The 15,287-nt window shown below is 50.2% G+C and overlaps 1 pseudogene; it reads right to left on the reverse strand.

Annotated features, from left to right (window-relative positions):
• Window positions 1-400: 400 nt before the first annotated feature.
• Window positions 401-15,287, reverse strand: part of LOC135057454 (pancreatic lipase-related protein 2-like) — a 133,321-nt pseudogene continuing 118,434 nt past the window's right edge.

The following is a 15,287-nucleotide window of genomic DNA, read 5'->3' on the forward strand; positions in this document are numbered from 1 at the left end:
ATATATGCAAATATTTAAATTAGGCGAGCAGGGGGCGGCCATTACTGTCGTGTCTAGGGGTGCCCCCACCCCTAAATCCACCCCTGAGTATAGGGGAGATGGAGAATGCCAGGGGGATGCAGTAACATGGGCGGTGATGCCAGTACTGCGGGCGCGGACTCCATGGCAGTAGATGTGTAAGGATTATAGTGGCAGAGCGATATAATAAGCCCATGCCGTGCATTGTCAGAGCGCCAGCTGCAGATACACGGGCAGGGGCAATGCCAAGCAGGTACATAGAAGATGCGGCTACAGTTATAGCAAGTCAGGTGATAGCGGCATAGAGAACCCGCTTATTAGTAAATCTACCCCCAAGAAACACTCAATAAATCTCCTGTACAGTCTGCATTCTCTAACGCTGATTTATTGTTATTCCAATACACAAGTATCAGGCGTATATGTGATGGCTCCTGTAACACGGTTCTGTAATAGACGTCACTTGTATCCTGTGCTCTTGTGTAATATATATATATATATATATAGTCTCAGAATTCCTAAAAAATTTCCATTTGTCGTCTTTATTTCCAGTCGTTACATGTACATGGGGTATGGTGCCATATTACCATGGTAACAGTATGGGTATATGGTATAAAAGGGGCAGACTAGATGGGCCGTGGTTCTTATCTGCCGTCACATTCTATACTTCTATGTAACAGGGTCTGAGGAACTGATAAGCGCCGTCCGCCGCAGCTCCACTGCCGCAGAATGAGTACCTAGAAAGAAGGAAAAGTGTATTATTATCTGATATATGTACCGGACACACAGTAACATCTACAAAGACAGACGTCAAATTTAAATAAAATCGCCCCAATCTACAATGCGATAATTGAATAGATTGTAGGGATGTATTAATTATTGCATGCAGGGGCAAAGCATGCGCCGACACAGCCACAGCCGGGCACCCCCCCCCCTTGCACTTACCTAGTGATCGGTTTCCTGGTGAGCCTCTCTGACTCCGGACATTTAAATGCCAACTTCCAGGTCAGTGACCCCGTCATCTGATGTCTGTGGTAAATTGAGATGCCGGTTTACAGCAGATATCTGGTGATCAGGGTCACAGTGCAGGAAGCCGGCGCTCACATGACTGGAGAGACGGAGGAGCGCACCGGGACACTGATCACTGGGGGGCTGGCTGATCACAGGCGCCGGCTCCTGACTGTGTGGGCAATTGTATACCTGGCTCCTGACTCTTCTCTGCCTGTCAGAGCAGAGAACTGAGTCGGGAACCGGAGGGAACCTATGGCTAACGTTGTCTGAAGATAGCGTTATTATCACAGGGCTCCCTCTGGTATTTTTTCACTTTTTTGTTGTTGTTGTAAATTCGGCCAGATCGCATTTCCCATTACAAATATAGAAAATGCAATAAGATTACAAAAAAACAAACAAACAATGTGAATTAAAAGATTTGGAGTCGTTTTTCACAAAAACTGCTACAAAAGCCCTTTATACATTTCAGCGAAAGTGAAATAACGTGAAAAGGGTGACATAAAAATACAGAAAGTGCAAATTATAACAATAGGTGGGAATGTGGTAAATCTTTGTTTTCTTCATAAATGTTTTGTTACATTATACAAGAACGTCTGATCTGAGCGTTTACATATAATATACAGCAGAAAAGCGCAGTCTCATCCGGGCGTATACAAAAGGCAAAGATTTATAGACAAATTGTGGTCAGATGACTTAATAATTGATGGTAACAACCAGAACATCGCTTTACAGATTCGTTGCGTCTTATGTGTCTAGTTCCGTAGCTCTGAGAATACGGTAATACATACATTGTTCCGTCCTTCCCATACTGTACGGTCGCCGTGGCGGCATAAATCTTTCCACGGAAAATGTTGAATAAATTGCTGTGCCCGAGTAACATTACTTGATTGATGTTCCCAACATAGATCTCTGCATCGATAAACGCTGTGTATGATGTGTCTGCTCTGATAAGTCCTCTGTAGGGGTGAGATATATCATAGGCTTAGTAGTGTACATGCGGTATCTGCCCATTGTCCTATCCATAGCACAATGCACACAGGCCCACTTCCATGTTTTCATACATTCCCTGTAGGATCCTCTTTTTCTGCCTGAAATCTTTGGGCTGAGTTGCATGGAAATGACATCTAACTGGCAAATGCGAAATGCGTCCCACAATTTTCCAGGTAGTGAGATGCGCCTAACGCAGCCAGCCGAGCATACGCACTTCCTCTCCTCCGGTAGTTGGGGTTACGGCAGGAGGTGCGACTTCACTGTGATTGTAAAATAATGCTGATAGCTCAGTAAACACTGCACACACATCACAGCACACAGCTGAGCAGCCAAACTAATGACCAAGTAACAGGGAGCGTGGAAAACAGCGATCAAACAAGGCGCAAGAAAACTTTTCAGTAAATTTTATGAATGCACATTAATAAACGGCGCAATGAGATATATCCTCCGGTCATCATCATTATCAACTTGCAACTTGTACCAGTATGTGTTTATTTGTCTGCCAGCAGGGACACATTTCCAATAATCATCCCCTCACTGCCCTTTGGCATTTGGGAGTCGTAACTGTGAAATGTGTCTCGTTTGGTAAAGCTAAAGAAGAATATGGATATTTGAGGTGCATACGCAGTAGGAAAAGGTGCATGGTTGTGGTGTGTGTGTGTGTGTGTGGGGGGGGGGGGGGGCGAAGGCACAAAATACGTTTGAGTCCAACTCTACAAGAGCCCCATATTGGTTATTTTCCCATAATCCATCTCCTCATACTTCAATTAGTTAGGCTGAGTGGGGAACAGATTCCTGACACTGGTGGGTCCTAGAGGGATGTATAAGATACATGATTATATGGTTGTCCCCATTTTTCTTTTGAAAATGACAAGATCCCTAATCTAGGAATTACTTATGGATCCATAATTACATAAACCAATGAGCAACCTTCCCTTACTTATCCTCTTTTCCTCTTCTCTTCTCTCTCTTTCCCATTCATTGATGCTGTTTTGATATTATGCTCTTCTTTTATAAGCTTTAATGTTGTCAGAAATGCAGACAGATATTTTTCGGCTAAGGGCGCTCTATGTGTGGTGTACTGATGAATATATGCTATGCGATATTTTTGTATGCCCTCCTTTTGTTTTTGAAAATGTTTCTGTAATGTTTTTGAATACTGCTTTGACTAATAAAAACAGTTTACACAAAAAAAATAAAAAATAAACCAATGAGCAACACATTGTTTACGTCTCATACAGTATGTTGTGTTTTAGCTCTAAGATACTATTTTTATACTTTTGTACATACGACATTATATTGTAATCACTCGTATTTCCATTAGATCCGTGCAGAGACACATCAAGGATCCCAGAGCTTGCCCCGTGCCGGCCGTGTGGACAGTCACCTTGTACCTCCAGCCTGCAGAGAGATTACAGGGGTAATAATACTGATTATGGAGCTAAAGTGATGTATGCGGACAAGACTGCCACAGCCTGTGAGGGGGATCCCCATCTCTGGCACCTGAAGAAGGATCAGAACTTAGGGTTCCTCCTGGTAATAATTTCATCCCATCATATATATGAGTACCTGTGAGCAGTCTACGCTTTGAATTCAAGGTAAAAATATCCTCCAATTTTTAAAAGTGTTCATCCCCAATGTTCTAAATTTGTCTCGTTTGGCAGAATGTACAGAATTCTTACTGGATTCTTCATGCAAGACCAAGATTTTGAGCCTCATAGCAGGATCTATATTCATTCATAAATATCACTGAGATGGAAGTCATTGTTCTTTTTCCTGCCCCCCATCTCTCCCCCTCTCCTTACAGTATCTCCCTGTCCTCCTTCACCTCTGTTCCATAAGCTTGCTGCCTAGGTTCCTTCCTCAGTTCTGCTCTTTCTTTCTCTTCCACATTAGTCCTTCTCCTAGTCTTGCTGCTACCACCTCCACAGTAACACCAAGAGCGGACCCTTTGTCATCCTGGAGACCACTATAACTCTCACAGACTCCCTGATTATCTCCAGCCTAGATGATTGCACTAATTTGCTGTCTGGCCATCTGAACACCCAGTCCCACCCCACTTCAGTCTACAATGCCCCCTCTGCCAGCCACTCCATTGCATCCCTGTCCCCCACAGAGTCAAACTGGAACTCCATAACCAATCTTCTCCCTATATATCCCATCATCATCTTCTCCACTCACACTAGCTCCTGACCACTGTGCTCTACCGCGACTGCCATCCTTCGCTGATGACCTCCTCCCACTGTCCTCTTCAGGATGTCCTCGCTCCTGCCCCCTGGAGTGCCCTTCCACACTGCATCCGTCATCCATAAGAATTGCCTCCATCCTCCCAGCCTTTAAATATGACTCTTCATTGAAGCCTCCTCCTAACTCTCCAGCCTGTGTACTCCCTCACCCACTTCATGTACACCCGTAGCCTTCTAAGATGTAAGCTCTCACGAGCAGGGCCCTCTCTTATTTTCCCATCGCCACAGTATTTAGGGGCCTATTTACTAAGCCTTGGATGGAGATAAAGTACCAGCCAATCATCTCCAAACTGCCATGTTACAGGCTGTGGGCGGGATGTGCTAGACCTCTCCCGCAGCGTTATCTGCCTTTCTCTGCGCTCCCGTTGTGTTCTCCACGCTAACTGGTCTCCTCCCACTGGCCGGCGCTGCCCTTCGCTCCCTGTAGCTTCCACGTCACATGATCACATCCGTCACGGTAATCGGCTCAGTGTCCCTTTGCTGGCCCCATATGCTCTCACATGGGGATATGGGGAGCGTGTCTGAGCCAACGCAGAGTTCAGAGTAGCTGCGGCGGTGAAGAGGCGGAATGAGTGAGTGATTTCCAGCGAGGGTGCGAGGAGAAAACTACAGGGAGCGAAGGTCAGCGCCGGCCAGTGGGAGGAGACCAGTTAGCGTGGAGAACACAACGGGAGCGCAGAGAAAGGCAGATAACGCTGCGGGAGAAGTTAGTACATCCCGTCCTGTGTTTGAGAAATGACAGTTAGGAGCTGATTGGCTGGAACTTTCTGTCCATGCACTTTATCGCCATCCAAGGCTTAGTAAACAGACCCCACAGCTATGTGATCGGAGCACTGAGGTTCTGTACCGTGTATATGTTACGTTCTTGTCGGTACCACTATGTACATACGCTGCAGCAGCTGTCAGCCGTACAGTAACATAGTTCTGTAACTTACGTGAAAAGATTGGTGCAGCTCCAGTGTTCAAATAAAATATCTGAGTGGCCGACGTGCCTCTGGGATATGTATCAGCATAGTGTCCCATCAATGGACACACACCGCTGGGGCAGGGGAAGCCAGCACCCTGAGGAGAAAGAAGAGAATTGCATTCCTAAAACCACAGAATGGAGACATTCCAGAACCTTCTCCCACCCAACAGCAAATGGTCTTCATGCTCTCCACAGTCATTGTGTTGACAGTATGATATCGACGGGACTGTTGTAATGTTATCTAAGGCACTGTAGCAGTGTCAGCTTTGTCTAATCGATATAGTGCCGTTGACATATTTACTGTCAACAGCATGAAGATCGACACAGTAATAACTTTCCATGTAGAAACCATGGTGTGTTCATACACCGTCCACAGCATCTCTGCCAGAAACTATTACAGTTCAGTATAGAAGTAATCACACAGCAACAACTGGCATATCCCGGATCCTGCTGCCACCTGTCTGTTCCCGATTCAGAGCCACACGCAATCCACACACAGCAACAACTGGCATATCCCGGATCCTGCTGCCGCCTGTCTGTTTCCGATTCAGAGCCACACGCAATCCACACACAGCAACAACTGGCATATCCCGGGGATCCTGCTGCCACCTGTCTGCTCCCGATTCAGAGCCGCATGTAATCCAAACACAGCAACAACTGGCATATCCCGGATCCTGCTGCCGCCTGTCTGTACCTGATTCAGAGCCGCATGCAATCCACACACAACAACAACTGGCATATCCAGATCCTGCTGCCGCCTGTCTGCTCCTGATTCAGAGCCGCACGCAATCCACACACAGCAACAACTGGCATATCCCGGATCCTGCTGCCGCCTGTCTGCTCCTGATTCAGAGCCACACGCAATCCACACACAGCAACAACTGGCATATCCCGGACCCTGCTGCCGCCTGTCTGCTCCTGATTCAGAGCCACACGCAATCCACACACAGCAACAACTGGCATATCCCGGATCCTGCTGCCGCCTGTCTGCTCCTGATTCAGAGCCACACGCAATCCACACACAGCAACAACTGGCATATCCCGGATACTGCTGCCGCCTGTCTGCTCCTATTTCAGAGCCGCACGCAATCCACACACAGCAACAACTGGCATATCTCGGATCCTGCTGCCACCTGTCTGCTCCTGATTCAGAGCCACATGCAATCCACACACAGTGATGACTGGCATATCCCGGATCCTGCTGCCGCCTGTCTGCTCCTGATTCAGAACCGCACGCAATCCTCACACAGCAGCAACTGGCATATCCCGGATCCTGCTGCTGCCTGTCTGATCCTGATTCAGAGCCACACGCAATCCACACACAGCAACAACTGGCATATCCCGGATCCTGCTGCCGCCTGTCTGCTCCTGATTCAGAGCCGCACGCAATCAACACACAGGAACAACTGGCATATCCCGGATCCTGCTGCCACCTGTCTGCTCCTGATTCAGAGCCACATGCAATCCACACACAGTGATGACTGGCATATCCCGGATCCTGCTGGCGCCTGTCTGCTCCTGATTCAGAGCCGCACGCAATCAACACACAGGAACAACTGGCATATCCCGGATACTGCTGCCGCCTGTCTGCTCCTATTTCAGAGCCGCACGCAATCCACACACAGCAACAACTGGCATATCTCGGATCCTGCTGCCACCTGTCTGCTCCTGATTCAGAGCCACATGCAATCCACACACAGTGATGACTGGCATATCCCGGATCCTGCTGCCGCCTGTCTGCTCCTGATTCAGAACCGCACGCAATCCTCACACAGCAGCAACTGGCATATCCCGGATCCTGCTGCTGCCTGTCTGATCCTGATTCAGAGCCACACGCAATCCACACACAGCAACAACTGGCATATCCCGGATCCTGCTGCCGCCTGTCTGCTCCTGATTCAGAGCCGCATGCAATCCACACACAGCAACAACTGGCATATCCCGGATCCTGCTGCCACCTGTCTGCTCCTGATTCAGAGCCGCACGCAATCAACACACAGGAACAACTGGCATATCCCGGATCCTGCTGCCACCTGTCTGCTCCTGATTCAGAGCCACATGCAATCCACACACAGTGATGACTGGCATATCCCGGATCCTGCTGGCGCCTGTCTGCTCCTGATTCAGAGCCGCACGCAATTCTCACACAGCAGCAACTGGCATATCCCGGATCCTGCTGCCGCCTGTCTGCTCCTGATTCAGAGCCACACGCAATCCACACACAGCAACAACTGGCATATCCCGGACCCTGCTGCCGCCTGTCTGCTCCTGATTCAGAGCCACACGCAATCCACACACAGCAACAACTGGCATATCCCGGATCCTGCTGCCGCCTGTCTGCTCCTGATTCAGAGCCACACGCAATCCACACACAGCAACAACTGGCATATCCCGGATCCTGCTGCCACCTGTCTGCTCCTGATTCAGAGCCACATGCAATCCACACACAGTGATGACTGGCATATCCCGGATCCTGCTGGCGCCTGTCTGCTCCTGATTCAGAGCCGCACGCAATTCTCACACAGCAGCAACTGGCATATCCCGGATCCTGCTGCCGCCTGTCTGATCCTGATTCAGAGCCACACGCAATCCACACACAGCAACAACTGGCATATCCCGGATCATGCTGCCACCTGTCTGCTCCTGATTCTGAGCTGCATGCAATCCACACACAGCAACAACTGGCAAATCCCGGATCCAGCTGCCACCTGTCTGCTCCTGATTCTGAGCTGCATGCAATCCACACACAGCAACAGCTGGCATATCCCGGATCCTGCTGCCGCCTATCTGCTCCTGATTCAGAGCCACACGCAATCCTCACACAGCAACAACTGGCATATCCCGGATCCTGCTGCCGCCTGTCTGCTCCTAATTCAGAGCCACAGGCAATCCACACACATCGATGACTGGCATATCCCGGATCCTGCTGCCACCTGTCTGCTTCTAATTCAGACCCGCTTGCAATCCATACACAGCAACAACTGGCATATCCCGGATCCTGCTGCCGCCTGGCTGTACCTGATTCAGAGCTGCATGCAATCCACACACAGCAATAACTGGCATATCCGGATCCTGCTGCCGCCTGTCTGCTACTGATTCAGAGCCACATGCAATCCACACACAGCAACAACTGGCATATCTCGGATCCTGCTGCCGCCTGTCTGCTCCTGATTCAGAGCCGCATGCAATCCACACACAACAACAACTGGCATATCCAGATCCTGCTGCCGCCTGTCTGCTCCTGATTCAGAGCCGCACGCAATCCACACACAGCAACAACTGGCATATCCCGGATCCTGCTGCTGCCGCCTGTCTGCTCCTGATTCAGAGCCGCACGCAATCCTCACACAGCAACAACTGGCATATCTCGGATCCTGCTGCCGCCTGTCTGCTCCTGATTCAGAGCCACACGCAATCCTCACACAGCAACGACTGGCATATCCCGGATCCTGCTGCCGCCTGTCTGCTCCTGATTCAGAGCCACACGCAATCCTCACACAGCAACGACTGGCATATCCCGGATCCTGCTGCCGCCTGTCTGCTCCTGATTCAGAGCCACACGCAATCCTCACACAGCAACGACTGGCATATCCCGGATCCTGCTGCTGCCGCCTGTCTGCTCCTGATTCAGAGCCGCACGCAATCCTCACACACCTACAACTGGCATATCCCGGATCCTGCTGCTGCCGCCTGTCTGCTCCTGATTCAGAGCCGCACGCAATCCTCACACAGCTACAACTGGCATATTCCGAATCCTGCTACCGCCTGTCTGCTCCTGATTCAGAGCCACACGCAATCCTCACACAGCAACGACTGGCATATCCTGGATCCTGCTGCCGCCTGCCTGCTCCTGATTCAGAGCCACACGCAATCCTCACACAGCAACAACTGGCATATTCCGAATCCTGCTGCCGCCTGTGTGCTCCTGATTCAGAGCCACACGCAATCCTCACACAGCAACGAATGTCATATCCCGGATCCTGCTGCCGCCTGTCTGTACCTGATTCAGAGCCGCAGGCAATGCACACACAGCAACGACTGGCATATTCCGAATCCTGCTGCCGCCTGTGTGCTCCTGATTCAGAGCCGCACGCAATCCTCACACAGCAACAACTGGCATATTCCGAATCCTGCTGCCGCCTGTGTGCTCCTGATTCAGAGCCACACGCAATCCTCACACAGCAACGAATGTCATATCCCGGATCCTGCTGCCGCCTGTCTGTACCTGATTCAGAGCCGCAGGCAATGCACACACAGCAACGACTGGCATATTCCGAATCCTGCTGCCGCCTGTGTGCTCCTGATTCAGAGCCGCACGCAATCCACACACAGCAACGACTGGCATATCCCGGATCCTGCTGCCGCCTGTCTGCTCCTGATTCAGAGCCGCACGCAATCCTCACACAGCTACAACTGGCATATTCCGAATCCTGCTACCGCCTGTCTGCTCCTGATTCAGAGCCACACGCAATCCTCACACAGCAACGACTGGCATATCCTGGATCCTGCTGCCGCCTGCCTGCTCCTGATTCAGAGCCACACGCAATCCTCACACAGCAACAACTGGCATATTCCGAATCCTGCTGCCGCCTGTGTGCTCCTGATTCAGAGCCACACGCAATCCTCACACAGCAACGACTGGCATATCCCGGATCCTGCTGCCACCTGTCTGATCCTGATTCAGAGCCACACGCAATCCTCACACAGCAACGAATGTCATATCCCGGATTCTCCTGCCGCCTGTCTGTACCTGATTCAGAGCCGCAGGCAATGCACACACAGCAACGACTGGCATATTCCGAATCCTGCTGCCGCCTGTGTGCTCCTGATTCAGAGCCGCACGCAATCCACACACAGCAACGACTGGCATATCCCGGATCCTGCTGCCACCTGTCTGCTCCTGATTCAGAGCTGCATGCAATCCACACACAGCAAGAACTGGCATATCCCGGATCCTGCTGCTGCCGCCTGTCTGCTCCTGATTCAGAGCCGCATGCAATCCACAAACAGCAACAACTGGCATATTCCGGATCCTGCTGCCACCTGTCTGCTCCTGATTCAGAGCCGTACGCAATCCTCACACAATCTATACCTCCCAACTGTCCCGATTTCAGCGGGACAGTCCCGCTAATTGAACACTGTCCCGCTGTCCCTCCCGCGGGTTGCAGTGTCCCGCGGGTGGGGGGACAGTTGGGAGATCCTGTTATCACTGCTGCTCTGCTTTGCGAAGCAGCCGGTGATCACACTGAATAGATGCCATGCACATGCGCACGGCATTTATCAGCGCAAGGAGGGGAGCTGGGGGCTGTCCAGCAGCTCATGGAGTGCTGGACACGCTCCCAAAAATGACGAAAACGGGGATCACGGCAATAGGACATGCCCCCTTGCCGTGAGACTCCGCTCCTTTCGTCAGAAGCTCCACCCCTTTTAGCCGCGGTCGCGCCAGAGGCGCAGCATGTCCCGATTCAAGAGGGACAGAAGTTGGTAGGTATGCACAATTCACTCACAATCCTCACACAATCTGCACATAAATTTCTAAAGCCACTGCAGCAATTGAGATGGACAGTGTGAGAAATGTGGTGGGAAAGTGCTGGGCGGTGACTGGGAGGCGGCTAGTGATGTGCACCGGAAATTTTTCGGGTTTTGGTTTTGGGTTCGGTTCCGCGGCCGTGTTTTGGGTTCGGACGCGTTTTGGCAAAACCTCACCGAAATTTTTTTGGCGGATTCGGGTGTTTTTTTCAAAAAACCCTAAAAAACAGCTTAAATCATAGAATTTGGGGGTCATTTTGATCCCATAGTATTATTAACCTCAATAACCATAATTTCCACTCATTTTCAGTCTATTCTGAACACCTCACATCTCACAATATTATTTTTAGTCCTAAAATTTGCACCGAGGTCGCTGGATGGCTAAGCTAAGCGACCCAAGTGGCCGACACAAACACCTGGCCCATCTAGGAGTGGCACTGCAATGTCAGACAGGATGGCCCTTCAAAAAAATACTCCCCAAACAGCACATGATGCAAATAAAAAAAGAGGCGCAATGAGGTAGCTGTGTGACTAAGCTAAGCGACCCAAGTGGCCGACACAAACACCTGGCCCATCTAGGAGTGGCACTGCAGTGTCAGACAGGATGGCACTTCAAAAAAATACTCCCCAAACAGCACATGATGCAAAGAAAAAAAGAGGCGCACCAAGGTCGCTGCGTGACTAAGCTAAGCGACACAAGTGGCCGACACAAACACCTGGCCCATCTAGGAGTGTCACTGCAGTGTCACGCAGGATGGCCCTTCAAAAAAATACTCCCCAAACAGCACATGACGCAAAGAAAAAAAGAGGCGCAATGAGGTAGCTGTGTGACTAAGCTAAGCGACCCAAGTGGCCGACACAAACACCTGGCCCATCTAGGAGTGGCACTGCAGTGTCACGCAGGATGGCCCTTCAAAAAAATACTCCCCAAACAGCACATGATGCAAAGAAAAAAAGAGGCGCAATGAGGTAGCTGTGTGACTAAGATAAGCGACCCAAGTGGCCGACACAAACATCTGGCCCATCTAGGAGTGGCACTGCAGTGTCAGACAGGATGGCCCTTCAAAAAAATTGTCCCCAAACAGCACATGATGCAAAGAAAAAAAGAGGCGTAATGAGGTAGCTGTGTGACTAAGCTAAGCGACCCAAGTGGCCGACACAAACACCTGGCCCATCTAGGAGTGGCACTGCAGTGTCAGACAGGATGGCACTTCAAAAAAACACTCCCCAAACAGCACATGATGCAAAGAAAAAAAGAGGCGCACCAAGGTCGCTGTGTGACTAAGCTAAGCGACACAAGTGGCCGACACAAACACCTGGCCCATCTAGGAGTGGCATTGCAGTGTCAGACAGGATGGCACTTCAAAAAAATACTCCCCAAACAGCACATGATGCAAAGAAAAATGAAAGAAAAAAGAGGTGCAAGATGGAATTGTCCTAGGGCCCTACCACCCACCCTTATGTTGTATAAACAGGACATGCACACTTTAATGAACCCATCATTTCAGTGACAGGGTCTGCCACACGACTGTGACTGAAATGACTGGTTGGTTTGGGCCCCCACCAAAAAAGAAGCAATCAATCTCTCCTTGCACAAACTGGCTCTACAGAGGCAAGATGTCCACCTCCTCCTCATCGTCCGATTCATCACCCCTTTCACTGTGTACATCCCCCTCCTCACAGATTATTAATTCGTCCCCACTGGAATCCACCATCTCAGGTCCCCGTGTACTTTCAGGAGGCAATTGCTGCTGGTGAATGTCTCCACGGAGGAATTGATTATAATTCATTTTAATGAACATCATCTTCTCCACATTTTCTGTAAGTAACCTCGTACGCCGATTGCTGACAAGGTGAGCGGCTGCACTAAACACTCTTTCGGAGTACACACTGGAGGGGGGGCAACTTAGGTAGAATAAAGCCAGTTTCTGCAAGGGCCTCCAAATTGCCTCTTTTTCATGCCAGTATACGTACCGACTGTCTGACGTGCCTACTTGGATGCGGTCACTCATATAATCCTCCACCATTCTTTCAATGGTGAGAGAATCATATGCAGTGACAGTAGACGACATGTCAGCAATCGTTGGCAGGTCCTTCAGTCCGGACCAGATGTCAGCACTCGCTCCAGACTGCCCTGCATCACCACCAGCAGGTGGGCTCGGAATTCTTAGCCTTTTCCTCGCACCCCCAGTTGCGGGAGAATGTGAAGGAGGAGCTGTTGATGGGTCACGTTCCGCTTGACTTGACAATTTTCTCACCAGCAGGTCTTTGAACCCCTGCAGACTTGTGTCTGCCGGAAAGAGAGATACAACGTAGGTTTTAAATCTAGGATCGAGCACGGTGGCCAAAATGTAGTGCTCTGATTTCAACAGATTGACCACCCGTGAATCCTGGTTAAGCGAATGAAGGGCTCCATCCACAAGTCCCACATGCCTAGCGGAATCGCTCTGTTTTAGCTCCTCCTTCAATGTCTCCAGCTTCTTCTGCAAAAGCCTGATGAGGGGAATGACCTGACTCAGGCTGGCAGTGTCTGAACTGACTTCACGTGTGGCAAGTTCATAGGGTTGCAGAACCTTGCACAACGTTGAAATCATTCTCCACTGTGCTTGAGACAGGTGCATTCCACCTCCTTTGCCTATATCGTGGCCAGATGTATAGGCTTGAATGGCCTTTTGCTGCTCCTCCATCCTCTGAAGCATATAGAGGGTTGAATTCCACCTCGTTACCACCTTCTGCTTCAGATGATGGCAGGGCAGGTTCAGGTATTTTTGGTGGTGCTCCAGTCTTCTGTACGCGGTGCCTGAACGCCGAAAGTTGCCCGCAATTCTTCGGGCCACCGACAGCATCTCTTGCACGCCCCTGTCATTTTTTAAATAATTCTGCACCACCAAATTCAAGGTATGTGCAAAGCATGGGACGTGCAGGAATTTGCCCAGATGTAATGCACGCACAATATTGCTGGCGTTGTCCGATGTCACAAATCCCCAGGAGAGTCCAATTGGGGTAAGCCATTCTGCGATGATCTTCCTCAGTTGCCGTAAGAGGTTTTCAGCTGTGTGCCTCTTATGGAACGCGGTGATACAAAGCGCAGCCTGCCTAGGAACGAGTTGGCGTTTGCGGATGCTGCTACTGGTGCCGCCGCTGCTGTTCTTGCAGCGGGAGGCAATACATCTACCCAGTGGGCTGTCACAGTCATATAGTCCTGAGTCTGCCCTGCTCCACTTGTCCACATGTCCGTCGTTAAGTGGACATTGGGTACAACTGCATTTTTTAGGACACTGGTGAGTCTTTTTCTGAGGTCTGTGTACATTTTCGGTATCGCCTGCCTAGAGAAATGGAACCTAGATGGTATTTGGTACCGGGGACACAGTACCTCAATCAAGTCTATAGTTGGCTCTGAATTAATGATGGATACCGGAACCACGTTTCTCACCGCCTAGGCTGCCAAGGCCTCAGTTATCTGCTTTGCAGCAGGATGACTACTATGATATTTCATCTTCCTCGCAAAGGACTGTTGGACAGTCAATTGCTTACTGGAAGTAGTACAAGTGGTCTTCCGACTTCCCCTCTGGGATGACGATCGACTCCCAGCAGCAACAACAGCAGCGCCAGCAGCAGTAGGCGTTACACTCAAGGATGCATCGGAGGAATCCCAGGCAGGAGAGGACTCGTCAGACTTGCCAGTGACATGGCCTGCAGGACTATTGGCTTTCCTGGGTAAGGAGGAAATTGACACTGAGGGAGTTGGTGGTGTGGTTTGCAGGAGCTTGGTTACAAGAGGAAGGGATTTACTGGTCAGTGGACTGCTTCCGCTGTCGCCCAAAGTTTTTGAACTTGTCACTGACTTATGATGAATGCGCTGCAGGTGACGTATAAGGGAGGATGTTCCGAGGTGGTTAACGTCCTTACCCCTACTTATTACAGCTTGATAAAGGCAACACACGGCTTGACACCTGTTGTCCGCATTTGTGTTGAAATAATTCCACACCGAAGAGCTGATTTTTTTTGTATTTTGACCAGGCATGTCAATGGCCATATTCCTCCCACGGACAACAGGCGTCTCCCCGGGTGCCTGACTTAAACAAACCACCTCACCATCAGAATCCTCCTTGTCAATTTCCTCCCCAGCGCCAGCAACACCCATATCCTCATCCTGGTGTACTTCAACACGGACATCTTCAATTTGACTATCAGGAACTGGACTGCGGGTGCTCCTTCCAGCACTTGCAGGGGGCGTGCAAATGGTGGAAGGCGCAAGCTCTTCCTGTCCAGTGTTGGGAAGGTCAGGCATCGCAACCGACACAATTGGACTCTCCTTGGGGATTTGTGATTTCGAAGAACGCACAGTTCTTTGCTGTGCTTTTGCCAGCTTAAGTCTTTTCTTTTTTCTAGCAAGAGGATGAGTGCTTCCATCCTCATGTGAAGCTGAACCACTAGCCATGAACATAGGCCAAGGCCTCAGCCGTTCCTTGCCACTCCGTGTCGTAAATGGCATATTGGCAAGTTTACGCTTCTCCTCAGACGCTTTT

This window comes from Pseudophryne corroboree, chromosome 3 (genome assembly GCF_028390025.1).
Source record: "Pseudophryne corroboree isolate aPseCor3 chromosome 3, aPseCor3.hap2, whole genome shotgun sequence".
Lineage (NCBI taxonomy): Eukaryota > Metazoa > Chordata > Amphibia > Anura > Myobatrachidae > Pseudophryne > Pseudophryne corroboree.